We start from the raw sequence: 27497 nt of genomic DNA, 5'->3' as shown, positions 1-27497 counted from the left end.
TGGAGTCAGAGTGGGGGAAAACTGTTTAGACTGACTTCATCTGTATGTGCTGAAGAGTTTCTTGAGCTGCAAAGCTTTCTCTGTGCGTGTGCATTGTGTCAAAGCTAGGTGGTAAAAGGCTGGATAGCATGAGGTAAGTGTTTAGAGAGCTAGTTGACATCCTGAAAATTACCAGAGACCCTCTCCTGAAACCACTTAAACCCTTGTGCAGGGCTGATTTTCATGTCAGTTGCCCAAAAGCCCCTCGCAGAGCTGGGGAACATGACTCTCACACACCTCACATGAGCTCTGTCAACTCCATTGTGGGTTACATAGACAAAACCTGCATTCTTCACCTCTGAGCTGGTGGTTTGCAGCCATGGGGGACAGGGCAGGTGGAAGCATGCTGAAGGTTGGGGGTAAATGAGGAAATGGAAGAGACTTATTTTTCAGCAGGAATGGCATTATTTGAAACATTTACTTAGATGACGAGAGAACGAAAGAAAATTACATGAGTTTCAGTGCCTTTTTAGAGAACGCCATAGGATTGAATTAAACAGTGCTATTCCTTTTGGAGAGTTCAATATGGTGAAGTTTTTTTCTTTTTAAAAGAATTGATGCAGAATGCTCCCACTCCACATCAAATTTCTGTAGACTCTTGGAGTTACATCTCTATAACTCTTAACTTTCAGTAAAGCCTGTTTTGTTTAGGTTTTTTTCATTTTCATTTTTTTTCTTGCCTGGAATTCACAGAGTGTGAAATGTATATGCATCAGACAGTGAAATAATTTCTAGATGGAAAAATATAGCAGATTAACAGAGTGGGTTTTTTATGTTGACATATTTGAAATGCCTTATCTATCTCATGTATTTCCTTTAAGAAGGTAAACTTAATGTGGCTGAAACTTTTCAATGAGTAGCTGACAGAACGGGGATGTAAGGTACCCCTCTGCTGAGGAATTTGTTGGTGCTTGTGCTGGCCCTTTGCACAAGAATCAGTCCCCTTGTCCCAACCAAAGATGTCAGCGATGACTGTTCTCACTGTCATACTGTACATACAAGTAAATGCAAACTTAAGGAGCAGCTACTAACTTTTCTTCAAGGTCAGGGCTTTCTCAAGGTTGTTGACACTTCTAGTTGATTTTGTAAGACAATATAATAAATAAGTCTGCAAAGCCAGTTGGTCTAGTTAGCTACAGCTGTGGCTGGACTAAGTTACAAATCCTCTTTTCGACTTTCAATTAAATCTGCACCCCCAGAGGTGACAATAGTTTGGGGAAGGATAAATAAGCTGCCAACATTTGACTGTAATTGGCATCTTCAGCAGAGAGGCCAAGGGGTAAATGGGCTACCCAGAGTAAATTCCCTTTTCACCTGAAAAAGCTGTTCTCCCAATGAACGATTGAGGCCCCCTGTCAGGGGACTCAGTGTGGGTTAAGATCACATGCTCCTGCGTGTACTCTGCTTGTTACGTGGATAAACAGAATTTATGGTCTCTAGGGCTGTCAATCTGGCCTCTTTCAAAAACACATAAACACCTGATCCCAGTCCCAGGGAAACTTATAGGAATCATTCATTTGACTTTGGGTCAGATTCAGTTTCCACTGCCTTCATGTTGTACACCTCACTCAAAAATCTGCTGTGCTGGTTCATTGGTTTGAAAAGCTAGTGCTTGTGTTCATGAATGCAATACAATAGTATATTTTTGTTCTGCAAGGTGCTGAAAGCCATCAAATGACTTGTACTTTTCTGAGAGCTGTGGTTACTCAGCGTTCTGGAGGGCTGAGCCCTGACAGAATACAGGATGTGAATAAAGTTTTTTGTTTTGGAAAGAATAAGATACAATTTGAAGATACTTCTACCTTCCACACTCCCCACCTCCTCCTTTGTAAAATATTGATATTAATTGATAAGTGCTGGAATGTGTTTCTTCCAGTCATTTCATTTTGCATTGCTTTAATTGTAACTTGGCTCTGATGCAAGATTTTGTTTATTGTCATATGTAAACTTTTATGATGCCTATGTAAACTTTTATCATGAGGTTTGCTGTAGCTCTAGTCTGGAGCTGCATTCTATTTTTCCACTCTGTCCTCTTTTGCTTAGACTCACTGGGCTTTCTTTCTGTGAAAGCAAAGACTTTGCTTTCTCAAAAGGATTCCCTAACTACAGGATTTGAAACTTTTCTGCACTCCAAACTTTGGCTCTGCCCTTAAAAAAAAAAACCACACAATCAAAGCTTTGGCTCTGCCCTTAAAAAAGAAATCACACAATCCACATGAAAGTATATGTCCTTAAGTTAAATCACGTCAGGGGAAAGTTTGCAAGAGGTAAATTCTTACTGTGCCCACCTTGACAGTCTGCCCAGACCACCCATTTCATGTTTATATAGTAATTTTAACTGAAACATGTAAAATATTTCCACCTTTTGAAAGCCATTAGTTTACCTGGTTTTGGTCGAGAGGAATGACAGAAATAAACAGTCTCAACAGTTCACCAAAGGCAGCAGTCTGTGTGGCTGGAGTTCTCTTGTTCCAGAAGGCTATTCATTAAGCCTGTAAGTCTCAAATGGCTCCGTAGTTAGTGACCTGCCTAATTCTTTTTCCTTCATTTGTTTTCTCAGCTTCTTCATAATGAGTAATTGCTAGAGGTGTCAGTGAACGCATTTTGCCTAATTATGAACAATTCCAAACACTGTGGATTGGAAAGTTCTGCTCTTGCCTTCAGTGTTTTTGGGAAAGACTGGGTGGAGAGAAGAGCAGAGCAAACAGAATGGGATATTTTACAAAGAACAGCACAGTGTAAATTGAAGAGAGAGAGGGGAGATGGGGAGGGATGTAAAGAAAACTCCTGAAGTGCTTTGGAAATTTAAATGTGTTGAACCTAAAAGCCATGTCTATAGGAGATAATTATTATCATCATATTTGTACTGATGGACACACAGGAGATGGGGAAACTAAGGACAAATCACCAAGGGACATTAAGTGCTAAAACCCAAAGCTTTGCAGCAACGACATCTTTGATGTCCATCTACCCAGCGTAGCTGGGTATGTACTTAGGGAACGTCTGCACACGCTTTTGCAAACAGATGCAAATTTAGTCTGTCCGTGACATAAGCTGTCCAGGTTTGAGTTAGCTCTAACCATCAGCTGCACAGTCATGGTGCTTTAATTAATAAGCTTGGCCTCTTTTGGTTATGTCTACATGACTTCTTTTTCAGAGCCAGTTCATATTTGGTTGGTCTCTAGTGTAAGTAGGATTTGCTCTCTAATGTCTGCAAAGGCTTTATAGATCTGTCTTTAGCTAGGCTGCCTCAAGCATCTGCCTAGCAGCCTAATTAGTGAAAAAATCTAGTTAATAAGATATGCCAGAAAAGTTCTATATGCTTCTGAATCAGGACTTGTATACTGTTTCTGAACATGAGGGAAGTTCCTCTTTGTGAATAAGGTTCACAGTTCTGAAAACTGTCCTGAGTCACATGATCTGAAAATAGGAATAGGTCAACTTTTCTAAGTCCTTCCAAAGGAGTTGGTATAGTTGGCAATTCCACCTTATCTCCCACTAGACAGCTCTTCGAGTTAGTGTGGCTACCCAGGTACCAGATAGTGAAAGGTTACAGAAGCCTTAGGCTGCTTTATTATATGCCAAACATGAGCTCATATTAATTCTTTCCCCACACGCAGGCCAGAAAGCTACAATGGATTCCTTTTTAGCTTCCTTTTTACATAAGTTAGTTATAGCTGAAATCAGATGTTACCGGGAATAGCGATCTCCAAAGTGCTAGGACCTGTTGCATAGCTGAGGACTCAGTTCGTGCTGTTTAAGCTGTTACTGTTCCCAAGAAGAAGATCATTAATGCATACCTAACAGGATGTCATGCTGTTAGGTGTAGAACTCCAGGGACTGAGACACATTGTTTTCATGCTGCTATGGAAGATCAGTTTTCAAGTCAAATCTAGCAGCTGCCTAATATATGTCCTTTTTTTTTTTTTTTTTTTTTTGCCAACTATAACAATTTAACTTAAGTTGTTATGGGTGATTTACTTTGTTATGTATTCATAGCTAAGTTAGGCTGTTGTGTCTCTGTTTACTGCACTGCTGTTTGCTGACAGATGGGGGAAAATACGCTGAACTGATAAGAGTCAAAGAAGCTGCTGACAGTTATATTTCTATTGCTAAGATTAGAAGGTAAGAATATACTGATTTATGTTAATACATAACTCATAGGGAAGCCAGATAAGTAGAACATTTGGTATGAAGGACTTGTATGTTATTCTTTGTATGTTAATCCCTAAAAAGTGTTTCATCTTGTATGATATTTTTTCTTAGTTTGGAACTATCTCTTTCTCTATCACCTGTCAATAAGTTATTGCAAATGTGATTCCAGGCATCTAACTTCATTCTCCTTTACCATCCAGAATGAATCAATATTTAGAATTTATAAGACCTCTCTAATGGACTCAGATTTTGCAACTTGTCAATAAGAATTTTAGATCTAAACAGCTGTTAAAATGGTGCAAAACTTCTGGGAGACTTTGGCAATATAACCTGTGTTGTTAAGGTTTATGCAGTCCTCCTTCTCCCCAGATATTTTTAATCCCATTGTGGTGAGATACCAGGTGACTATTCAATCCAGTAGAATCTGTTCAATTAATGAGGTCAAACTGAAAGAATTATTGACAATAAGCTTGATTTCAAGTGCAGCTGTCGCAGTGGTTAGGAGCTCCCCACTTTCAGACTGGAGGCTATTATATTTTTCAGTGGGGAATTTCAGCTATAGGTCTGTGAGAGTACAGTGTTCTAATTCTAAAGAAAAAAAAAGGAATTTTAAGCTAGCTGTATCTCAAATATTAAAGGATGAAGAGATTTTAAATTACCTTGAGAGAGGAAAACAGGTCATTATCTATGCGTTGTCAAATTAAACTTTGTGCAGTTCCATGTTCCACTCACCCAACAGTACATAGCTGCCTAGTAAATTACGGGGAATATAAATCCACTGAATATGGTTTATTTCTGCTGCAATCACAGGAATGGACATTACTGCTGTTAATGACAGGCTTCTTAGTACATTAGCTGCTCCTTTTTGTTTTTCTTTTGACCATTAACTAATGAGTTTGCCACTGTCTGCTGTCAAAAGATGACTTTTGGAGGGGCCTAGGGAGTTGTTGAGGTACAGCACTTAGCAAGCTACCAAGGTTTTTGTTATTTAATACAGAACAGATTATGAGAAAACAGGGGAGAAGGGACAGAATCATCTGAAATTTAAACACAAAAAGAAAGTAATTCTTTTAACCAGTTCAGTCACCTAAACAGTTGCCTTTGAAATTCACCAGCCACTGTTTGGTTTGTTTTCATTTGATGTGTTCACCCTTCCCAGGAAGCAAATGATGCACATGTATTTTGAACAACTGACCTACAGAGAGGCCGTTACTTCTGCAGACACTATCAGCTTGTCTTATTTTCATGGCTGCAAAGACCTAAAGAAAACACAGATCACACTTTATTGGTTCTAGGAATCTATGGCATCTCAGTTCCAACACAACCGTGGGACCAGGTCTCGAGGTTAAACAAGAGAAAACAAAAGCCATATACATAATTTCTGCTGATATGAGGAGAGTATCTCTTTTAAAAATGAATGCATAGATCCAAACTGACTTATGGTCAAACTTGTCGTCATTAGCTTCTCTTGCCACTTACTGATCACTTGAACTTGGCTGTTTCTCCCACTAATATAGTATGATGAGATCTGTTTGTTGTTGCACAATGGTCTATGATTCTTTTCAAGCTTTAGCCAATTGTTTAACAAAATTAACATTTTGGAATTCACGCTTCACTTGCCTCCATCAAAACATTTAAATCAAGTTTAAATAGATTTTTAAATGCCTAACTGATTTGCTCATTACACTCAAAGGATAGAGCTGGATGCAGCTGGTACTCTAATTAACAGTTTGTTCTAAGAGATACAGTTTATTAAATATACTATGTTGATATCTTTTGTTCTGATGTTTGCACAGTAAAAACAGAAAAACATTATTCATTAAGTGTACTTCTAAAAGAGAAATGACAAAAGCTCTTCAGAATCTCAGTGTAATCTAATTTAACAATAATGAGGAAGCTTTTGATGAAGAAGGTAATTCATGATGTTTGGAGGAGACCTTGCATAGGTAGTAAGTTTTCATGCTATTTACGAAGATGAGCAGAAACAGCTTTTTATCCACAACATTGAAGTACAAGAAGTGATCTATATTCTCTACTATTCTAGGAGTCACTTAATCCAGTTAGATGAAGTTTGCCTTTCATTCTGTAAAGTTTAAAATTTACTATTTCAAAATTACTATTTGTGAGAGGGAAGGAAAGGGAGGGTTGCTTTTGTTGTCTAATTCAAAACTTCCTGTTTTGCTTTTTCTTTCTCAACAGATTTGCTTCATGTCACTTCAGACACATATGTAGTTGCCTTTCACTTTTCCTATTATCTCTATTTTCAATTCTGTCCTTACGTACATTTTGACTAAGGATATTCTTCGTGATTCCTATAGGCTTCAATGCACTGGTCATTGATTCTCCAGATCTCCCCATATTTAGTTTTAAACCATGTTTTCTGTTGTGATTACACTAGTTCTTGCTGTCCTGTAGTTAGGAGCCACTAATGGTGCCACATTTTACTCCACAAATGGTCTCATTATTTTACTTGAGATGACTTGATTGGTGATTGGTGACAGCCAACATGGCTTCACTAAGGGCAAATCGTGCCTGACAAATTTGGTGGCCTCCTACAGTGGGGTTACAGCATTGATGGTTAAGGAAATAGCATCTACCTGGACTTGTGCAAAGCATATGACACTGTCCCACATGACATCCTTGTCTCTCAATTTTCCTTTAACCTGTTGTCTTTTAATGACAGGTTTTAATGACAGTGCTGGAGACCTAAAAAATATTTCCATTAATGCTTATAGAAAAATATTCTGGCAGATACTACCCAAATACCCCCATCTTTCAATAATATTTATTTCTTATCATCTGGGGACTCTTCTGTTTTTTCAGATCTCAAGATTACTGTAGTCAGAATTAAAACATGAAACGAGTAGCTTTGCTCTATTTTTATAATGTAATTCAAGCTTAGGCTGCAATATAACTTGTTTTCTTTCTGCTGTTTTTGTTTTCCCCCTGTAGAAGCAGTGAAATCAAATTCAGTTTTCGTTGCTTGTCGGTGGTAAGCAGGGCGCAAGATAGACTGTCATGAGGATTCTGTTGTCAGCAGGTTGCATAAAACAAGAACATACAGAATGTTTTCACTGGTTACTTGCCAGAGCCATATGACTACTGTTGATCAGCACACACACAGGCAGATATGCATGTGTGTATGTATATTTACACACATATCTACACATAAAATATGGGCTTGCACTGCATAATCACTGAGCTATTTGAAATCTGAAGCCAAATCCGTACAAAGGCATCTTCTGATTTTTTTTTTTTTTTTTTAAATACATCAATTCAAAACCCTGATCCTGGCAATAGCGAAATCTTTGTATTTGTAGTAAAATTCATCATTAAAATAGACCTAATGTTTCATTTTTAAGATTCACACATTATTCTCTTCACTAACACACTCCTTTGCTGATAACGAAATGAATTGAAGAGAGACTATGCATGGAAACGTAATTCACCACAACAGAGGACCCACACATGGACCTAAAGCTACTTTAAGTCCCTGTTTCAGGGCTTAATGATGCAGAAAGCATTCTTTGGGCTCTCTCTGCTGGGATGATTTCCACTTGGCATCATTATAAGAAATGGAAAGCTTGGGCTTTGGCCTGATAGTCTCATATCCAAGTTGTCACAAACCTGGACACTGTCCATAAGGCAGAATTTAGACTGATGCAGCCATGCGTTGGCATTCAACTGCACTTGCTACAGCAGGTTCATGGGATGAGAGAAATGTATTAGACTAAGCGCCATTCATTGAAATAATTCTGTTCTTTCAACTTCCAAGGAATTATTTTGGAGGATGTACAAGCTCTAAATATGATTATTCCTACACTTCATACAGTTTACTGCAAACTCTCTGTACGCTCTTTGGGTTACTTGGGAATCTATTTACAAATCTGTAAAATGACATATGCCTACAAGATGTTGATTTTTTTTTCTTTTTTTTTACAGAATGTTTTAACAATGAAATGCAGAAAAATAAAATTCTTGTGAATTCAATACCTGGAGGCAGGCTTTTTGAAACAAACCATGACTATTTATATTGCCCTGTAAATGTCACTTTCAAAATTTATAACTCTAGAAAGGTTGCAGACAGAAATAAAAAACAGCCACCAAATAGACAAATTTTTTTGAGTTGGCAGATGTAATAGACTAGTGATTTTTCAAATTGTGCTAGAGTCTTAGTGCAGCAATGCTGAACTCGGGTCTTACCGTATTGTGACTCGCGCTAGCATGAAAACATTTCTCACTCCTATTACACACTACTTTAGACTCAAAATATCCATCTTGTCATGGAGTATGACCTGGACCTTGTTTGTTTGCAGTAGTGTGGCTGGATGTGCAGTTGGATTACAGCTACAAGCTGATTCACAGCTCAGCATAACATATCAGTTCCTTATTCAGTCAATCTGTGCTGTTATTTACATCTTTCTACTGAATTCTGTTGGTGTTTCAGTGTCATGTTGTCACCGCAGTGTCCCCCATCCCATTCATGCGGTATTCCTGTTAAACAGGGGAGATTAGTTGTATAACTTAAATGAGCTAGTGAGGGAAGAAGGGTAGTATATGTGAATTGGCCAGTGTTTTCAATGAGGGTGCTGAACTCTAGTGATAACCTATTCCTTGTGTGTGACAGCACACAGGTTATGGATACAAAAGAGCATTCTGCATAAGCAGCAGTGTTCTGGACAGGTGAAAGCACAAAAGAAAGCTTTTCCTAATAGAAGTGATTCTCCTGAATGAGGAATTCAGTGACTTAACTTTCAGTTCAGCATCTTGTGTGTATACCCTTGAAGGACAAAGAAACTCCTTTGACTTTTACATATGATAAAAGCAGACCTGCAATTCGCCAGCCATTGAAGCACTTTCATGTACTGTGACCGCAAGCAGTGAAGGGAATCCTCATATAACTTGGCACCCGTGTATATTCCATTGGTGCCTCGGATCGCTCCAGAAGTCCTTCAGTCAGTAGATGGTTGTGTCAATGCTTTTAAGTGACTCGATATGTAGATGTTAGTCCAGTTCATTTTAACTCTCTAGATCTAGCTGTTGCCTAAACCTACTTTTCTTCTAATGGGCATACCTCTCTAGCCAGAGAGGAATTCCAGTCCGTGAAATTATAATGTAAGGGAATTACCGCAATACCATTATAGTAATTATTAAACTCTTACACTGGTATAAAAGCTTTCACAGTTGGGCAGAATTTAGTTTGTAAGATATTAGTATGGCCTGATGAAATGGAAGGATGTAACATTGAGGATGAAGTTTACCTTAATATTTAGATGTACAGTGTTGTGAATTATTATTATATTACTAATTTTACAATAATTTTCTCCTTAAATATGTAGCTTCTGGAGTCATGTGATCATGTAAGAATGATAGATGCCATTAAAAAATCTATTGTTCTTCAATTCATGGATTAAAGCTTGAAAATATCAGTTGGATAGCCCCGAAACATGTGATCATATTTTAGTCATAAATCTCATGTTTTTAACAATTGCAGAAAGCTTGGATTAGTAACAGTGGTTATTGCTCATCCAGAGCCTCATCCAGAGCTATAATCCTCATTCAGTTAAGACCCAATAGCCTTGTTACAATCTGGAAGGCTGCAGCCCTCAAGCCCTTTCAATTTGCTTTAGCTTTGCTGAGCCTGATACAATATAAATACAGCTGGGCTACGGGCCAGTCAGCAGTATCGCCAATTGCCAAGACAAGAGGCCAGACAAAAGCTATCCACTGTTAATGGCTTTTGTGCAAGAATAACCTGGGCTGGAGCGGAACCCTTACCAGAAGAGGGAGTTCCCTGATTTCCCATCCTCTAAACAGTTCAGCCATATATAAGGCTCATCTGCATCTATGATTAGTGAAGCAAATACGCTTATTGTAAAATACAAAAGATGATTTATTGTACAAAAGTATATGTTGCTGGGTATTGTGAATATAGCTTTATCATAGATATAGACTTTCTAGAACCCAAAAAGAAAAGAAAAAAACCAGTAAAATCCACGACAAATCAAAGAGGTTAGGAATTATATTTAAAAAGCCAAAAAAAAAAGAGATCATATGAGCAATTAGAAACAATGTGAAAAGTTAGCATGCGGTGTTGCAGACTCCTGAATGCATGTAGTGTGTTTTCAAATGTAGTAGTTATGGCGCTGGTATCTGTACTTTAGCTACAAGACATCTATCTGGGGCATAGTTAGTAAGTTCGGCATCTGCAGCTGTGCTGCCTCACTTTGTAACAAATATAGTGGTATAATATACTGTTGTAAGTTATATCTTTGGCTGAAAGTTCCTTAAATACCTACTTGGAACGATACATAGTATTTACCTTCCAAAAACTGGATTTTTGTCAGCAAGTGCTACACAGAATGCAGGATACCATCCTGTGTCTGGTTATAAATGGGAGGGTGTTACTGGCATGTTTCAGATGTCGTTTTGTGATGAATGTAAGCAAAAGTCAACTATTCAAATACAAGCTTTGGGCTGTGCAAATCATAACTAGCACTTACTTTACTCAGCGCTTCCAATGGCACTTAACCATCTCAAATACAAGATTATAATCTTCTAGCAGTCTATGCAATATTTTGGAGAGAAAATGAAGAAGATTCTTGTGTATTTAAGTGGTCTTGCAGGAAGAATTTAGTGGGATGCATCTAATTACCTGAACTAAAATATAGCTAGGACAGTAGTCTCTAAAAGAGTCTAGTTCCTGGCTGTATCCTGGAGAATAGGTGTGCACCTTGTGTGTTGCAATCACTATAAAGATCAGCTAAAGCTGTAAGACTGAGTGGGGTTTATTTTGAACATTTGCTTTTGATGTCAGTCAAAAATTTAACTTCAGCAGCATAAGTCCATGGATTTGATTTTGATGATGACAACAAAGTCACATCAGCCTTCCAATTTCCCTGCTGAAAGTTTGCCTGTATTTTCGTCATATACTGAGCGCACCTGAGTAGTTGCATTAGTATGCAGGGGAAGAAATGTAGGGAATATGTTTGACATAAAGTACACCAAAGAAATTATGGAGGTGATACATGTCTATTGGAAATAATGGCTGAAAGCCATGGCAAAGTAGAATTACATTATTGCTGCATCTTGTGATCATTGTGCTGTTTACATCCCTAGCAAGTCTATGAGTTTTTGCCTTTCTAGGCAAAGTATTCCAATGCTTGACCTCCCTGATGGTGAAAATTTTTTTCCTTATATGCAGTAAAAACCTTTCTTGTTTCAGTTTATGCCCATTGTCTCTTATCATCTTGCACATATGGCTTTAAAAATCTGACTCCATCTTGATGGTAACTTCCTTACAGACAAGCTCCTACTCAATACAAGAGGAACCACAGGTTCTGAATCTTGACATACACCACGTGCTTGGCTGGGGAGGCACTGAAGCAAGGCTGCTGTCTGCGGGATTATGACCGGACTCCTCTAAGTCAGAATCGCCCCTAAATTCAGAGATAGTTGCTGCAAGAGTAATCTTCTTAAAATCATTAATGGTTTTAACTCATCATACGAGCCCAGAGCTCAGGGTCAAGTTGGCATGTGGCCCAGTGTGAGTATTTCTGGAAATAACTCTTCTCAAGCCTCTCCAAAAATGCGGTAATATCCTTTTTGATATGGCTGAAGTTAATCGCTGCTTTACCTATAGACCTGTAGAGAAACGAACAGGTCAATGGTGTGGTAAAGAACTGTCACTTTACTGGACACATACAGGACAGTTAAGATAATTAAATCTCTACAGCACATCAGAGTGGGATTAGTAAGGAGGGAATGAAAAAGGGAAGTGGCTTGTGCAGGAATAGGTAATGGGACACAGAGCCCTTCATGCTCAGGTCAGCCACAGAATCCCCCAGCAAAAAGCTTTGCCACTAATTGGCACCTGTGATGACAGCCTCGGCACAGAGGTCAAGGACTGAATGGAATTTGAAGGCTGAACTAACCACCTCCAGGTCAGACATGAGGCATGCTGGTAAGGGTCAGGGAATGTTTAAACCTCAGGCCGCCTGTATCATGTGTCTTTTATGGGTAAAGGGAGAGTCTGTTCATTTAACATGTTTCAGGAGTACCAAGTATTATTACTCACACTAGGGATAACAGGCTGGAAACAAGCTTTTAGTAATTTTTTAGTAATGTTTTATTCAGTGAAATAGTATACTATTGCAGGATATGCTATATAAATGATAGTTGTAGTACATCTCAGCAAGTAGTACAAACTTACTGCTTGAAAATTATGCTTGAAAATAAAGTGTAAAACCAATGTAGTGTATCAAAACAACTTGGAAACAAGAAAAGCAAAGAAATGCTGGCATAGCCAGTCTTTTTATGTACTCTGACCATCAGTTGCTATATGATAGAAGTTACATAGTTTGTATTCAGAAACAATTGACAAAATCAGACACTGAAAGGTCACAGCAAATTATTACATACTGCACCAAGTGAGTCCCTGATGGGTAACTCCTTCTGGTGAGGATGAATATAGCCTGCACATTTAATGTACTTCATTCAAAAGTTAACTAGTAGAATATCTTAGAGCTCATGCAATAGACCACTGAGACCCTCAACTCAGTGTAGATTTTGAGAGAATGAAATGCAAACACATGTCCTGCAAAACCTCTGATTTGCTTTGGAAGTCTTGAAAACAAGTACTAGCCAGTTGAAGTTTCAATAAATGAGTAGGTATATTTGTAGGTCACTACTGTGATCTTTTTTATTTCTGATTCACAAAAATGAGTAGCTTGATTAACAGTTGGCCTGCCTACTGAAATTCTTATTGTATTCAGAAAATGCCAGGAAAATATACAAACACTCACTGCTCAGGGTTAGATTTCTGCAGTTCATACTCTGTTCACTGCTGGTTAGGCAGGAGACATTCAAAGGTGATGGATGCAGAAGAACGGAAGGCAACAGGACAAAATCACAGGTATTAGCTGTAGCCTTTGCTGTTTTGAAAACAGTTTTGGTCCCCTTTCCATAACACTAAGTTTTGAAGTGTTTGATAGCTGTTGAATAGTGATTGCTTGATGTATTGATTACTGAAGGTAGTGGTCTTTTAAGTTACCTTCAGGGAAATCTATGGGTCACAGTACACAAGACTGATATGTGTATGTTCTTACATAGAAACTTGGAGTTTTATCTGACCAAACATGTGACAATACGACTACTGCAGTTATCCATGCAAGCAATTAAAAGAAAGAAAAAAAAGTGCCTTGATCCTTTTTCCGTGGGTAGCATTGATCCTGCTCGCTGTTTAGAAAGTTAAAAAGTTAGTGGTAGCCAGTAGAAACAGCATAGTCACTTTTAAAAAAACAGAGAAACATTCTAGCAGCACAATTCTGTGGCAGATTGGTGGGAAATGCTTACTTTTCAATGGCGAGTGTGGTGTGCCTTAAGCTTTCTAAACATGAGGCGTTAATAAGATTTATTAATTCAGCCCCTACTTTGCATTTCCAGAGAATTTTCTGGACTTGTGTTTCACAAATTCTTCCCTTCCTCCTATGAGAAAGGCAGTTGTATAGTAGTTGTTAATGCTTCCTGCACAACTTACAGCAGCATTGCTATGTTAACAATATTTGAGATCATAGAATCATAGAACAGAACGTGTTTAAGGTATGTGCGTTCAACAACACACCAAGACATAGTTCATTTGACTTCTTCAAAAATGTTAGTATTTCCTTGCCTTGTCAATGGAGGGGCTTTTAGTAGGATGTGATTTTAAGCAACCTACAGTGGCCATTGAAGTATGAAGAATGATATATACACAAACTTAGTATGAATTCTTACTCTCCCCATTTTGAACTAAGAGAAGTGAACTTAGTGCCTCAAAGTGAGTCTTGTGTGTGTGTGTGCTTTGTTTATTTGTATGTTTTTCAATATAGACACAGTGGTGCAGGTTACATTCAAGTCATGTTACAGTCTACTTGAAATTTCAGACTAGTTGAAGTCTTTCCCTTCACTCAGAATAGCGGTTTTCCTTTGTTGATTAGTAGCATGCACTTAATGGGATCTTCTAGGTTGACTTCCCAGTGGAGGAGGAATCAGTGACATAGTGTGGATGTATTCTAAATGTTACTTGGTTTGTTACGTACGTCAGTCCTGGAAGAGTAGTCAGAAAGAGCAGATGGATGCCCGCTTTTTCTACAGAATCCTGCTGCCAGGGAGTAATTTTGTTTGAAATGATTGATTTCCATCTAAGAGCAAAGCAGAGAGCAAACAATTCTGCCTTTGACACGACAAAAATTTTATCTAACAAAACTATAATCAGCAATTGTATATCAACGTGTCTTCCAAAGAATGGACGTTTGCTCACACCCTAGGAAAAGTGCTTGGGAGACTGTGCAATAGTGCCACCTGGTGATAACTGCCATGGGGAACGTTTTGCAGCAGGAAGAGAGGTCCAAAACAGTACATGAGAAGTACCCACTGAAGTGTTTCAGTGCCTTGTGCAGATTAAGAAGCCTGTACTTATGTGTGATGGATGAAACGACACAAGAACAGTGGTTATTGGCATGATGGATGTGCCAAAAGGCCCCTAGGTCTTTATTGTTTGTTTTTTTTCAAGAATAAATTGGTACACATTTGCACTATTCCTTTTACACTTACCACTTAAGGAAGGTGGAACTAATTTATTGCTGTTTATACACCCTTAGTGGTTTTCCAGACCTTCCCACTAGCACATAATCATAACTGTGTGAGAATGTTTTGTTGCTGCATACAATTTCTCTCTTGTTAGGATCCAACATAGAAAGATGCTCAGTCAAAGAAACAGTCAAAACTTTCAGCAAAAGGAGATAAAAGCAAGATGGCAACTCAAACCAGATGGAGTCATGCTTCTTTTGTGTATATAAGATTTCTTCTGCTGATTGTGGCCTTACCCTGCCATATGTAGGTCACTTGGCTGGCAAGCTATTAATGTCTCCTAGATCTGCTATAGTTCTTGCGATGATAAATTACTCTCTTTCCTGGGAAAGTGTGTATTAAAGTTAGCTGTGCATTTACCTTCTTGACAGACTCAATGTGGGCAGAGGAAAACAATTAACCTATTTAAGAGCAAATATTTTGAGGAAGAAATTGCACAGAAGAAGAGCCAAGCAATGCTTCCCTCGTGTAAAGACAGCATGGTTCAGTTATGTCCAGACAGATCGGTTTAGATTGATGAATGGAAAATATTTATTTAATGATACTGGCTTTTCAAATTATTTGAATAATTTGTTTATAGCCCAGTCAGAGCAATTTAAAGTCAGTGAGAAAATTTCATGGTTGAGGGAGAGGGAGGACTTTGTCTTATCAAAAAAATAAGCAACTGAGTTCACCATCTTAAACCAAAGTCAGTGTTGCAGCTACGAAGGGGGAGACAATTTCGACATGGGGCTTGGCAGAGGAGAAGTTTAAGTCTTTCTGAGGAACAGCAACTTACTGCCTACCTTTCAGATAAGCAGGCAAAAAAAGGCCAGTTGAGAGAATCCAGTAATGAGGCTATGGAGTAAGAATCAATTAAAATGACATGAGTAGAAAAAGTTGTCGGGGAGGGAGATTCCATCTCCTTTCTTCTTGGTGTTTTGCTATGTTTGGCTCTTGCACAGAATGTTGACCTGAAATGGGGCCTTTATTACCAGCTTGAGAGAGGGATATTTTGAATTCCTTTTGATTTGTTATGGAGTGCTTTTATTTTATGGGCTTGACGGAGACCAGAAACACCTTTGTAAACTGGATTTTGTATGTGCAGTGTCTTTGCCAGCTGAAGTGGAGCTTGCTTGATTTGACATTGGCTGAGCAGCCATTCACAGTGCTGAGCACATGTTTAATCCTCACTTTGACACATCCTCTAGCTCTTAAAAGATGCCAGCATTTGCCCAAAATTTTTGTCATTGATGTATGCTAGAGAATCAGGTATTGACTGAGTACTTTTCAGAAAGCAAAGAAGGTCCTTGGAAGCTTGAACCATTTCAGATAAGCTGTGATTCAGCTATGAAGAACAAGAAGAGAGTTGACCTGAGCAGGAAGAGACTTACAGCAAGAGCTTTGCAGAGCAGTCATTCCTCTTCGGGGGCTAGGGAGACCCTGGGTGCATCCCAGCTAGTCAGATGCAGGGAGCATTGGAAAGTACTTCCTCTTCAAAGATGATTTCAATTTTTCCAAAACTGAAAGGTGGCAGTGATTGAAGAAGGGTTGAGTGAAGTAGTAAGTGGGCGTAGTGTTCCTGATGAAATATCCTTGCTTCAATTAGTCAGTACAGAGATGAACAGATCCATACTTGCCTATCTTCCTCCTCCTGCCATCACTTCTTTTGCAGTTGACCACAGGAGCATCTTATTTGTGCAGGGATTTAGGATAGTATCAAAGCTAGCAAATAAACAATGGGATCACTGGGGGAAAGAGAAGAAAATTCAGGGGGAAAACCAATAGAGATTAAGAATGCATGAAAAAGAAAATATTCTAAAGGGACAGAAAGGAAGAGGCTGAGGTTGTAGTGATATCTGTAGGATTAAGAAAGAGATTAATAGGAAATCCTGAGAATCAGTATTTCCCTTGATGGTACAGGAAAGGAGAATGGCATTCTATTCCTAAGAGGGAAAATCTATCCAAGCTAGAACTGTGTGAGTTGGTTTGTCAAAACTTCCTCTAGTAAAATGTAGATTCAGATTGACCAAATAATTTTGTTGCTTCTTGTGGAATTGTTTTTGTAGGAGGAAGTTGGTGAAAAAATTGTATGATCCTTCTGAAAAGAAGGCATTTCATTTTTTAAAATGGGAAAATAAAAATGTGAACACCTCAACCATGTTTTATGTCAGTGATGAAATAAAAAGTCAGCTGTTCACACATATGTGTTCAAACCACTTACCATTATTTAGTAATGTTGTAACATACATGATTCCTGGATTTCTGAATTTGGTGTAGCACATGGGATCACTGATCCATCTGGAGCAACATTCTGCCTCTAGCTTTGCCCAGTTCCTGACATTTTAGTGGAAGACAAACAAAGTAAAAAGATAATCGGTTACTGTTCTCCCCTCAGTTTGTGCTGAGCTACTAATTTAGACAAGGGAGTCTGTAAGTAAGCCCTGAACCATAATGCTGTTTTTCCTGATCATAATCTTCCATGACTATGCAGTTACCTTTTGGTGGTAACATTATCCAGCACTTTTCTCAAACCTGTCTGAAATGTTTGAATGAATGGCATCCTAATGGCAGCAACTGTCATTATATCCATCATGTGGCTAAATAATGAGGTGCCGAGATACTAAGCAAACAGACAAAAGGGTAATATATGACTGCGGGTCTAATTCATGTTATTGATGCATGAAAGTGACAGAACATAGCAATGAGAATTCTTACTACATTAATTTAGTGAGGATGAAAGTGAGCATGTAAGATGATTGTTCTCACATGGCTTAACTCTAGGCATCTGGTTTAAAAACCTAAGTTAAGACACTAGTCTCCTTTGGATTCCTATGTAGTCAGCAGAAAGAGATAGTTCCTCCACAATCTCTTACAGTAGCAATACAGAGCAGGAGCCTAATTAACTCAGATTCTTGATTCTAAAATGGTTGAGATTATTCAACATGGATGAGCATGATACTATTGTTAGTAAATAAGGTAAATGTGTTTACTGGAGATAATAAGAGCATATTAGTCATCTGTAAGTGTAGTTACAAGCTGTATGAGAATGTGAATGGGAATTTTAAAAAAAGGTGGTCTAAAATGCAAGATTTATAGAAAAGTCTTAGCCTGTGGCTGGTATCCCAATTGCTAGAAACTACTGTTAGAGAAGAAGTTAAGCACTATGTGTGTACATCACAAATGAAATGTCCTCCAAGAGAATATTCCTATGTGGTAGGGTTTTACAAGTGTTGATCTGTTGAGAGATAGATGCACTTGCCAGTGTCTTTTTTGCTTGGAAGGGACCTATTTTTTGGACTCCCCGTTGGCTTCTTTCCCAGATTTTGGAGAGACTCCAAGTCTCACTGGAACCTGGCCTTGCTGGCAGAAGTGAAACATATTTTCCAGTCCTACTTTCAGGGGATACATAGGAACAGAAGTTGGTTAACTGGTGATGCTCTTAGAAGGTAAGGCTTGTACAAGAATACCTCTGTAATTAAGACTTCAGTGGCAGCTGACTTTGCTGACTAAATTCTTCATACAGAGTAGTAATATTTGAATTTAAAAATGTTTTTGAAGCATGCACGTGTTAAGAAAACAGTTTAACCAGATTAGTCTAAAATTACTGAAGAGTTTTTAAAAATAGAATAAGTCTGACTTCTTTGATTTTAGTGTGTTCTTTCAGATTAAGAAAATCTGTAGAAGCTAAAGAAGCCATAATAACCTTCAGAAGCATACACTGGATTTATATACTTTTTCTGTTTGTCCCACCCCCGTATTCCTCAGCTTTTCCTAATCACTCAGTTTTATCTTTCAGAATAAGCATTGTTCTATGGTTGTACCATATAGGCCAGTCTCTGTACATATAAAAACAGATCTGTTGATGCGCTGGATGAATCTGAAGGCAAACTGCAATTATATACTGAAGGGTTGTGGAAATTTTCCCTAAATATTTTACATAAACAAGTTATTTTTTCATTCAATATACCTGGAGCACTTCAAAGCAACTGTTTACATTAAGGATGAAACAGAAAATTTTGGTTGGCAGAATTCCATCTTCATGGCTAGAGACTTGTCAAGCAGATACATAAACATTAGGGAGCTAATATGTTTATACTGAAGGGACAGCTCAAGCCAAAAGCATAATTTTTAGATGGAACATCCCGAAGTGTTAGTGCATACACACCTATTGGTGGAAACAAAACGACCAGTGTTGGCTGGCAAGCCTGTTTTTGAAGGCCTGGCTTAAAAATTCTACACAAGCAAGTGCTCGAGCACAGGCTCCACGTTTATGCTTCTTACTGTCATTCTGCCTTTAGAGCTATAGTAAGACATTTTGGGTCACAGTATCTGAAATGATTATGAAGTCTAAGTTGAAAGGAGGAGGATATAATTTCTAGAAGAGAGCAGAACTGGCGTCTCTTGTGTTATACTGCAGGAACATATGCCTCTCTCATTAGTCCTTGGAAAAAACACCAACAAGCTAAAGCATGAAGCTAACTAAATGCTGTAAAGCTTTCTTTATGGATATTTACTCAAATGCACTCAGTTCAACCACACTCAGATGGGTTTTCCTTTTCATTTTTCATTGTGCCCTCAAGCATACAGGCCTTTGTTCATCCCAGTTCCTGGGAAAGGCTGAATATATCTAGGCAGTTAAGAAAAAAAGGCTAGTGACATATTTACAGCTTGGAGGAAACAATAACTGACCGTGTAACTCACAAGCAGCTTCACAAAGTACCAAATAGATAAAATCAATTAAAAAAATATTGTTTTTCAAATGCTTCCAGGCTGTAATATACTTACAAATAAAGTTATGCATGACCAACAGCTTCATAAATACCAAAGTCTGTTTGCAGAAAATGATGAACAAGCGTTTTAGTCATGCCATACATAGTTTATTACAGATAAAACCCCTCCATAACTAATTGCAAGATTTTCTCCGTGTTCTTCTCTTGTGTGTGTAAGAAAGTGAGGAAAGTAATTATGACGGACCATATTTGCCATCAAAAAAAAAAATCCTCTGAAGGCAAGTGGGCTAATTGTATGAAAGCCTTTTACTAGTTGTAGAACTGCTTCCATGGAGCTATTTAACACAGTTGTTTTCCTAGAACCCCTCTTTGAGGGGATGGGCTCTTCTTTGTAGAGAAATACCTATGAGAAGGAAACGACACTGAAATTTTGGGCTGTACTTGGCGTATTTCAGAAGATCCCAGAGGATGTGGAAATTTGTCCTCTGAATTCTAATAAGCCTATTTTTTTCTTCACTGATTATTCTGTGATCCCAGAGAGAATCCATCAGGATGGCTAATGAATCTTGTATAATTTCAGCCTTAACAGATGCAGCTTTAAGACAGTGTGGCTGCTTCATGAGGTAGGCTGAAGGAAGAAAAAAAAACAAACTTGTATTTCTAAGTAATCATGACATTATGACATTTCTAAGATGTTGTCTCAGTTATATTCATTACAGCGTACCTTCTATGCAAATATTTCTTTATCTGTTTTTGGAACCTAAGTACTTTACCTAAGCAGTAAACAGATGGTATAGGGGAGGTTCTGCTGAGCTTACAATAAAGGCTAACAGTTGTCATAAGGATTACTATTGTTGATGGCGAGCACCAATACCAAATAAGAGCATCTGTGCATAGACTAGACCATGAAAAAGTTTGTACAGCTAGAGCACTGCAAACATACAATGGCAAAAACCTGCACCAAACTAAAACAACCTATCCGGACTTTCAGGGACTGAGATGCCTCTCAGCTGGTATGAAGCCAGCTAAGCTCACCTCTCACTTCTTGCTTTCTTGCCAACACTGAAGGTAACACAGGGGCCTGAAGAGTAGACCATACTTTCAACTGGCAGACATTAGAACAAGCGGTAAACTTTCTCAGGTTATGGTGAAGGCCAACACATCCTCTGCTGGCCAGGGGGAGCAGGAGAGTGGCATAGAGTTCAGCTCAGTTTAGAGTCTGGCTTTTGTACTTCTATAGCCCATCTTAGCTCTTGTTCATTTAAGTAATGAAAGAAAGCAATCGAGTCCCTGTTCAATACAGATAAATGATCCTGGATTGGGGTAGGGTAATGTACTAATAAACTCTTGACGTATCTTCTAGCTCTATATTCTAGAGAACAATCTTTGAGTGACTACATTTTTCAAATGTGAACCAGAACTTTCAAATCATATATTTAGATTTCAATTCCTGATGCTTCCTGGTGCTGAAATGCAAGTCTTCATTTTGAGTTGAATCAGCATATAAACCTCCCCTAATTTTGATATGTCATTATCCAAATCCCCACAAAACCAAAAGTAAAGACAAATCACACCTTAATTTGTTAAAGCAAATAGAGAAAGAAAGAAAAGAGAATAAGGTGATGTGAGGCTATTTCTCTGCTTGAGAACCCCAAGGGCAGACTTGCTGGCTGCTTGCTCAGTGTGGATGGCATCAGCCAAAGAAGTACATCCAAGGGAATCTGAGCATCATTCTTTCCACTTTTTTACATTCAGTTATGATGCCAGGTTTTTGAAAGGACATTAAGAAAAAGTTGGCAATGGAAGGCGGGAGGGGAAAGAGCAAGATCATAATTCAAGCCTTCAGCCTGGCTGTTTTTCCTGTAACTGTGGTGCAATGCCAAAATCGCTTGCGCGCAGACTTCAAGTGTAATTCCAATCACTCTCACCTCTGATAAATTTCAAGCCAAGATGTGGAGATGCTAGAATATCTGTGCTGTCAAGAATGCTGGCACTCTCCCCAATTTTGTGAGCAGGATCCACCTGCCAGGCACTGATTGATTGAACCATCTGGCTTTGCATTATAACTGCAAGAATGCAAAAGTTGCATGTAACAAGATAAGCATCATCCGTGCAAGGCACTCATTGGATTCAAAGTCACTATGTTAACATTGAAAATGGCCTGGCAAAAATGACTGATTTGTTATGTCTCATATGATCCAAATGATTGTCTTCAGCAAAACATAGTTACAGAGGAAATGCACATCCGATTAGAAAATTAACCTTAGTTATTAGACATTAGAGAAAGAAGAGCTCTAGCCCATCAGTGATAAACAAACACTGTATTGATCTGTAATTGCTGGTGCATATCAATCCTTTCTCTTATGTGACAGGATTTTAGAGAAGAGATGTAAATTTAAGAGGTAGTAGTTTTACAGTGGTATAACTTACATAAAGGTTAAAAGGTTTAAAAAAACCCAACACTGAATTAGTCCCGTTTAGTTTTCTTTCTGCTTGTCGAGGCTGTCACAGGCAAGGTCAGGGATTGCTTTGACACTAGCAGTGTTTATCTACAAATGGGAGACTTAATACACCATCTAATCTTTGCCAGGTGACCCAAGTAGCACTCTTACTGTTTTGCTAGATAAAATAATTAATATTTTTTCAGATCATAGAGGTATGTCAGTTTGTTCATGTTATATGTATTCTTAAGACAGTTCCTTGTTCTGCTTCTCCTTGAGTTGAAGGGGTCATGTGGTACAAGTATCATATTAAGTTGTGATTGAAGACTCTCTCATAATGCAGAAACTCAAAGATGCAGAATTAAGATTGCGTGTTCTACTGCTTGACTTCGCAGTAGGATTAATGTTCCTTGAAATTGTGTCCATGTACATGTATGTATGTGTGTGTGTTCCTAAGATTACAAAGGAAATCTGCATAGTACTTATCCCATCCTACACCACCAGCAGGGTCATGTCTGGAAAACCCATAAGTATGGAATATATGTCTTTGATCTGAGCCCCAGAACTACCATTAGCTGGCTGCAGAAGGACATTATTTTTGCAGAGCAGAAGGATCAATCCTTGATCTCAAGGTGTATTATGAAAAGTTCAACCTCATTTTTTTCTCTCTATTTAGTCTCTGAGGATAGAAGACTCTCTGCCCAAAGGACTGCAATATAAGCTTCTGGTACCACCTATTGTACCAGGGACTGGAACTGGAAACTTGGTAGGAGAGGCACAGAGAAAATAAAATTTTGCTGGATGAGTGGCAGACAGGGAAGACAAAACATACAGCAGCAGCAGGTCTGGGGGATGGGATAACAGTAATCTCTGTATTTCTCCCCACATCTGGTTTTCGTCTCTTGGTTGTCATGAGATTTGTTACGCTGATACATGCCATTGCAGAGTGAGCTCTGAACATGGTGTATCCTTGCAGGCCCTAATTCTCTCAGGCTACCTTATGCTATATTGATTCTTTAATCACTGTGGTTATTCCAGCAGGATCCATACCCAAAATTATTTTAAAAGTAGTTTCGGAATACTGAAGAAATTGTTCAGAGTTTTTTATTTTAATAACACCATAACACCTATTGCTTATTTCTACAGGACCCGTTATATTATACTTATTATTTGCCATAGTAAAACTGCAATGTAAGCCTACAAAGGGATTTTGTTATACCAAGTTTACTTCTCTGGATAGAAAATAACAGACTATCCCACCAAAATTCACTTCTTAATGTGAGGTGAATTGGATCTTAAATATTGGATCTTAAATCCAGTATTATTCTCTCTGTCTCATGGGAGAAAATTATAAGCAAGATTCACAAGGAAGTTATGGGAGGAATAATTTCTTAATTATTATTAAATCTTATTTATTACTTACTGAACACCGATGAGGCATTTGGCACTGCACAGACACATTTGAGGGAGCTCTGCTCTGCATCTACCAGTTGAAAGGGACAGTCATGTGCTTGTATGTGCGGCTATAAATATATGAAGAAGCAAAAGATACTAAAAAAATGAAAAGGGAGCGTGTATCTTTATCCTGTATACTTCTGTATGGAAATAGTTGAAGAATAATAGAAACTGTAGCTCTTCTGATTCAGCAGTGACTTATCTGTAATATGTGAAAATAAGCTTTTGAGCCAGGCATTTGCCGCAGTATTAAATTTCTCCTTTTGCAAGTAAAGGACAGTCACTGAACAGGCCTTGTGGTATCTTTGTCAAAATGTACAGTTAAATGACTGATATGAAGAGGTGGAGGTGCTCTGTGCCTTTTATCTACCCTCTACCAGATATATTTAGGACTCTGTTTAACTTTTACTGACATTGCTAGCAATATCTGTTGAAGATCATTTCCTCATTTTTGAAATCCACTAAGATGATACAACATGTAGAATTACAGTAAATGTTTTACTGTAAATCTGTCTTTGTTTGCTAGTGGTACAGTTGAGAGGAACCCTGCCCAAAGTAAGTAACATCAGATTCAGTTTAGGTAACATTCCCATTTTTTCACTATCCTGGTTCTACTATGAAAAGAAATACGTACAGGTTAGGGTTTCAGGCCTTTTCCCCACACTGCCCCCTACCCTGCCCCCCCCACCCCGTTTGAAGCTCTGTAGACAAAACCAAATGCCCATAAAATACTTCCATGAATTAGCATATCAGAGTCACTGTCAAAGATTTGTAATTTTTTTTTTTTGGCTTTTAAAGCAGGTGAGATGAGTGATGTTTTTATAGTGTCTCCATCTTAGTTTGCAAGGGATTATTAAAGATGTTTATTGCATTTCAGAAGGTATGGACTTGTTTCTGTTCCACGGAGAACTATCTACCAAGGATTCCAACTAGAAGAATAGGCAGATTATTCCACAATCAGAAATATGCCAAAACTCCATTTAGCCAATAATGAAGCAAAAGCAATAGATTTTACTCAAAAAGAGAGGCATATTATGAAAGAAGTCAGTACAGGGGAGAATACAGACATTTTATGAGAGCACAGAACACCACCCATGTATTTCATCTGCAAAGCTAGTAGCTGTGGAGACCAGAACAAGTACAAATACTGAAAAAATGTGAAAAATGGGTAAAGCTCCTTTCAGCTTCATTAAGTCAGGTCAGGTCAGATATGAATTTATTCTTAAGTTTTTAAAAGCTCTTCCGTATTGGTCTTTTCTTTTTCTGAGTTTCTTGTGCTTTTTCTTCCTTATCTTGTACATTAGAAAACAGATAGGGAAACTGATGACCTAGATTCTGCTCTTGGATTTGCCACACACTACCAATGGCATTTGACATATTGAGGGAAATAGTCTCTTTATGCTATAAGATAAAATTAAGATATTTATCTACCTACCTCAAATGTTTCAGATTAATTTCATTATCTATGATTGTTTGCTATGCTCTCCGTTTTGGTAAGCACGGTAGAAAATAGGGATAACTTCACTCAAAGTTTGCCATGGCAATAAATAACGGATCCCACATTTTTAAACCTTTGTGAAAGAAGGTTATGCTTTTACACAGAATAAAATCTCATTTGCATATGCAACTTAATCTGTCCTCCTTGATAGAAGGCACTTGGAGACAAAGTAGCTATAGGTTTAAAAATGAGTGGAGAAATTGATGAAAGAAAAATCCACTGAAAGTTACCAAGATATGAATTCTCACTGAGGAAGTCTAAATTCGGTAAACTGGTATTTTGAGAAGGTATCCCTGTAAGATTCACTCAGCCTTTGCTGTTGACTCCAGTCAGCTGCAGGGTGCTGGGATACCTGGGCCTGTGGTATGACCTTTGCTGCCATTCTTACGCTCTTCTAGCTTTGTAATCGTTGTTGGAATATTCTTCTTTTTGTGTCCAAACAGAGATCAATTTTACTGTCTTGTCTTGAGTATATGTGGATATCCAAAGCACTAGATTCTCTTCAATACCCTACAGTCTCTCGTGTTTATATCATAATATGACCAGACAGACACATGTCAATGCAAAGTTGTTCTGAAAAAGCCACAATTAGAATTCACAAACAATATGCGTTGCTTCTGATGTGACGTGGTTTCATCTCTAAAGTCTAAATCGCTGGCACCTCAAAAGAAAGTCTGTGGAATAATAATGCGCCCACCTTGCGAGTCATTCCGGTGAACAGGGACCTTTACAAAGAATTAAAAATGGAAAAGAATTCATAGTATGACAACACTGTCTCTAATGCACTCTCTCAATCTGTTCTGTTGTAGAAATTTGTGAAGAGTGCTTTACACACTGGTAGAGCTAATAGAGTAGGAGGTGGAACACTAATTACAGTACAAAGCAGTACTTAAAAACCCTTGGCAATACTTAGCTACAATAATGTACCCTATAGACTTTTTCTGAGCTTCAGCGTTTCAACTCGAGGTTCAGTCTTTCAGTTTTTAGTCAGAACAGCTTCAAGCAAAGAAGGCATTGACGTCAGTGGGAGTTGTGCCTAAATAAGAACAGCAGATTCTGGCCCCCGAATTGTAACTCTTTGTGTAACGTAGTTTTCCTGCTAGTTGGGGCATACATTTACTTACCTCTTTATGGAATATTTTCATTTTTCAAGCTTGCAGTGGGACAATGAAAACTGACTAACCTTACCCAGAAACTTAATGGAGCCCTGGGGGCATCTGGGAGGGATAGCTGTAAGAGCACTCACTGCTTTCCATTTGAATGTTACATTATTTCTTGAATTTAACTGAACTGAACTCAAGTAAGACACTGTCTCTTCGCTTTTCTAATTATTGGGGTGACATAACTTCAGCAACATCTGCTTGGTCAGCTGTTCTGTTTTCTCCTAAGCAATGAATTTACAGTACAATTTACAGAGGCGATTATTCTCTTATCGTGTGTGGTATCTAAACTTTTTTTCCTGATAAATCTAATTCATATAGATTGACAGTTCAAACAATGTGTTTTCTGGGTCTCAGGAGGAAACGTATGGCTCATTTTTGGTTTAGTAACTTACAGAGATTAGGTTTTGCATAATGTAAATGTGAGGCGGGTGATACTTTGTCTGTAATGCCGTGAATGCAATTAGTGAGATAAATACAGAGCTAAATTCATTTTCTCTGAAAAGAGGCAATCTGATTGCTATGCAAAAAGCACCTTTATTTGCAATACTGGTGCTTCATAATGTGGTTAGGAATACACAGAGTGGCATTTTGATTTGCAGCTTTAAAGAATTCTGGGATGAATAAAACATGGAATTAATTGGCAGAGAAGAACCTTTGCCAGCCTAGATGAGATCTACTGTGCTGAATAAAAGCTATAACCTATGACAAACTCTGTTCCACTCCCAAAGGAAATGATGTCAATACCAGAAAAGGTTAAATAGTACTTCAAATAATTTGCAGCGCCAGAAGTCCTTCCTCTTCAGATGTAGGTTCAGGGTAAACACATATTCATGTGTCCTGTCATACCGGAGCAGGTATGATTCGAATAGAGCTATGAAAAATACCAAACTCCATGTTTTGTATTAATAAATTTGAATCAGAGTCACAGTTGATTTTGAAGTAGGAAAAGATGTTAATCTGGAAGGGAGAATAGACAAATTTGGATGTTTTGATACGTGGGGGATCCTAAGTCCATATGTACAGTTGTATATGAAATGTTCTAAGTATTTTCATGTTGCCTTTTATACTATAAAACCACTTGAACACCCTATAAAAGAGAAATCCAGGCAAGAAACATGGATGGAACAAAATAGGAAACAAAAAAATGCAGACAAATATTTTTAAACTATAACCAACAAGTTTTGAGCACTGGGAAAACTGGTCAGTAGAGATGTATGAAAAGATGCTAACCCCATTGTCTGTCCCTGTTGCGCTATTTACAGGGTGGAAAAAATGCTAAGAAGTTGCATGAAGGCCTAGCAGGCATGTTATGGTCTGAAAGAAATTTGCAGAATTTCCGTGGAGATTTCTGTCAGTGCTGCAGCCCACGGGGTAACTGGCTGTGTAGGTTCCTCACCTTGTCCAA

At 38.2% G+C, this 27497-nt stretch overlaps 1 long non-coding RNA gene across 5 annotated transcripts in view; it reads left to right on the top strand.

Moving 5' to 3' along the window:
- Positions 1 to 4079: 4079 nt before the first annotated feature.
- Positions 4080 to 27497, top strand: part of LOC128916391 (uncharacterized) — a 108454-nt gene continuing 85036 nt past the window's right edge. For 3 of the 5 annotated variants that reach the window (XR_008468950.1, XR_008468951.1, XR_008468948.1), the window contains exon 1: positions 4103 to 4164. This is a non-coding gene — a long non-coding RNA (uncharacterized LOC128916391). Of the gene's footprint in view, positions 4165 to 27497 lie in introns of all 5 variants that reach the window. The other 2 variants (XR_008468952.1, XR_008468949.1) reach the window with 2 other exon arrangements.

This window comes from Rissa tridactyla, chromosome 12 (assembly GCF_028500815.1).
Source record: "Rissa tridactyla isolate bRisTri1 chromosome 12, bRisTri1.patW.cur.20221130, whole genome shotgun sequence".
Classification (NCBI taxonomy): Eukaryota; Metazoa; Chordata; class Aves; order Charadriiformes; family Laridae; genus Rissa; species Rissa tridactyla.
The sequence above is the reverse complement of the archived record's forward strand: the minus strand, read 5'-3'. Positions and strand labels throughout refer to the sequence as shown.